The sequence below is a fragment of the Alnus glutinosa genome, chromosome 4, assembly GCF_958979055.1.
Source record: "Alnus glutinosa chromosome 4, dhAlnGlut1.1, whole genome shotgun sequence".
Taxonomy (NCBI): domain Eukaryota; kingdom Viridiplantae; phylum Streptophyta; class Magnoliopsida; order Fagales; family Betulaceae; genus Alnus; species Alnus glutinosa.
In genome coordinates, this window is record NC_084889.1 from 29,132,898 (window position 1) to 29,136,076 (window position 3,179).

The 3,179-nt window shown below is 38.4% G+C and overlaps 1 long non-coding RNA gene across 1 annotated transcript; it reads right to left on the reverse strand.

The window, feature by feature from the left end:
• Positions 1-594: 594 nt before the first annotated feature.
• On the reverse strand, positions 595-1,946 carry LOC133865399 (uncharacterized). The gene is made up of 3 exons (XR_009899712.1): positions 1,042-1,946; positions 807-956; positions 595-720 (listed from the first exon to the last, which is right to left on the reverse strand). It is a non-coding gene; the product is annotated as an uncharacterized LOC133865399 (long non-coding RNA).
• Positions 1,947-3,179: the final 1,233 nt, after the last annotated feature.

Sequence of the window (3,179 nt, forward strand, 5' to 3'; positions counted from 1 at the left end):
GGAAGAAAGGAAGAAGGCCCTTCCCTATGGATTATTTTAGTTATTGGCTCCTATTAGTTTAAATAAGTATCACAAATAATTATCAAATAATTATTACAATTGGTACCTAAGTTATATAGTTGTATCACAATTGGTATCTAAGTTTTGTAGTTGTATTACAATTGGTACCTAAGTTTTGAAATTTTATCACTAATGGTACTTGTATACACTTTCAATATTTGGCTTATTTGGTTATGCCATCCAAGTAACATGTATGCCTATTGTTCATCGAAGTAACCTATTGACACAACAAGCCAACCCAATCACAAATCCTTTGTACACAATCAATATTTGACATGTGTGGTATGTCAAGAAATGTCCAATAACCATCCAACCAATTTGACATGCAAATCAGATTAGTATCTCAACTTGGTATCATAACAACCCAGATTGGTCACACAACCAATCTAACATGCAAATCAGATTGGTATCTCAACTTGGTATCACAACAACCCAGATTGACTACACAACAAAAATGGTATCACAATAATCTGTTTAACAAAATAATAATATAACTAACAAAGTGTCATGTTCAACAAAATAACTAACAATTGACAACTATCCAACCCTATTTACACCATCATAAAACACATTACATTAAGGGTGTGTTAATGTGTCAAAAAAATTACAACTGGACCCCTATTGAGTTGTACTTGACTGTTGTGGCTGTAATCCCCTAGGCTGCAACACCACCAGAAATTAACAACAGGTATTAAAATATGATAACTAGGACAATAGGTCAATTACAAAGTTAATGTGAGGCTCACCCTTGATTTCCTCTAGTATACCGAAGAGACTCGCCTTTGTCTCGATCTTCTCGGTTCGCTTGCCGTTGGTGGGATGTCCTCCGGTTGCTGACCAACCGTATCTATAGCTTCAGTTGTCCTAGGAAGTGACACTGTCCTTAAAAGTCCTTCCTGCCATATATTTAACAAACACATCAATATATCAAAATATCAACAATCAACCAGAAAATAAATTATGGTTATTCCTTAAACTCACAATATCTGCCTTCGGCTTCCTAACCCTTTTGGAGTACTTCTTCCTATTGGAATTTTCTGGTTGGCGGTAACTCCTAGCATTGTGGCCCTTTTGACCATAGTTTTCACATCGTACATCATACTCCTTGCGACAGACCTTAGCACTTTCATCTGGCTCCTCTCATCAAGTCCTATTTTTCTCTTTTTTGTTGGCCTCCGACGTTGTTTCCTTGGGGGTGGCTCGATAGGATCCTCATCACAATCAACAAGCTAGTCATCCAATCTAGGCATAGGATTAATACCTAAGGCATAGGACTATTTGTAAATGTCCATTAGGTACCATTTACTGATATATTACTCGGGGACCAGTTTATTGAGATATATGACACATACTACATGTGGGCAGGGAATACCATTAAGTTGCCATTTCCCACATCCGCATGTTCTTTGAGTAAGATCTACGACCCTCCGAGCCTCGTGGCTGTGGTCAACCTTAAACCGCATATCATTGATCCAGTGACAAATGTAGCTCTGCTACATTGCCTCCAACTTGTTTCTCTCCAACTTCTTCACAATCTTAGGGCAAATTACGTTTGTTGAAATTGCTGCTCCAACCCTCTTCTAATTGAACCGGTTCATAATTTGCCACCTTATAGTCTCCAAACAAGTCAGTATCAGGTAATCTCTAGCTTCCAACACCCATGCATTGAAGCTCTCAGCAATGTTGTTTAACAAGATGTCAGTACAACTACTGGTTCGGAATGCATGGCGTGACCACATTTTTGGGTCTACTTTCTCAATGTAATCGCTTGCTTGTCCGTCCATTCCTCTGATCATAGGGAGGTAGTACTTGAATTGAATTTCATTGGGTGCCATAGCTGCACCCCACAAGGCGTCCTTGAACTCCTTCCCCTTAAATTCCTTGCTCTTGAATTCGCATGCAAGTACCTCACACAATATCGATGCTCGAGACCAGGCATTAGATCCTCCAAAGCATCGAGGAGCCCCTGTTTTAACAAAAAATACAAGTTAAATAAATGTTTGTAATATGTAAATGCTCATAGGACAATTGCATTAAATATTACCTTCTGTCTGTCAAACATGAATGACCACATGTGCTCATATGGATAACCAATATCATCCTCATAGTTTATCTCAACCTCTAAAGGAGTTTGAAATAAAAGCAACACTGGCTGGACCACTTAAATGGGAACTGGTTCATTCGGTGCTTCTGCTTCATGATCTACAAATACATGCAGCTTATTCTTGCCACAATTTAGTAGCCCTCTCAGCATAGTCATGAAATCCTTGTTGTTAGTAAGACCGCATATCTGCTCGTTGCTCTTGTCATCGTAGGTGTAATACATAGTAGGAATATCATTGTACTTGTACCTCATGTAAAGTTCCAGTATGTTGGTCAGGTCCTTATAGCGAAACCAGTTTGCATCCACACCCGCTATTGTCATAATGTCTCCTCCAACATATGCCATCCTGGGTCCACTTAGTGACCCATGGTGGTAAATTATGAGATCAAAAATTGGATCAACCATTTTTGTACCATGTGAAGTAAAGCAAGAAAGTAGTCAAACTCACATCCACAATATAATGCACAAAATGCACAAATTACAATAGTGATAATGGTTAATCTTTACTATGTGTTGATAAGTGTTTAAGTGTGTTGAAAACTGTTGATAAAATAGTCTTATGGATAAGGGAGATCCAAAAGTGGTATTGGTGGAAAGAACTACTATTTTCTAGGATTTCCTAAGATGGGTATCTCAGTGAGGACCACAAAAATCAATTTTCTTTTTTGGGTTCCACCAATGCCTGATCAGTTGTAACTGTGCTTTTCACTTTATCAAATGTCATAGGCTTTTATGGACAGGGACACATTTTTCCTGTCTAGATCCATAACACAAATGCAATAAACAAAGATAAAGACAAAGATATGTGCAATAAACAAATACAAAGACAATGACATGTGCTGGACAACAACCAAAGCGGACAAATGGAACTGGTTTTCGAACACACAAAGTTGGGGACTTTTTTCTTTGCCCAACAAACGACAAAAACACGCGCTAGGAGGCCTTACCCCAACTTTACACTTTGCACAACAACAGAAGGTGATGGTTTCTCTGAACCCAACACTTATGTCTAACA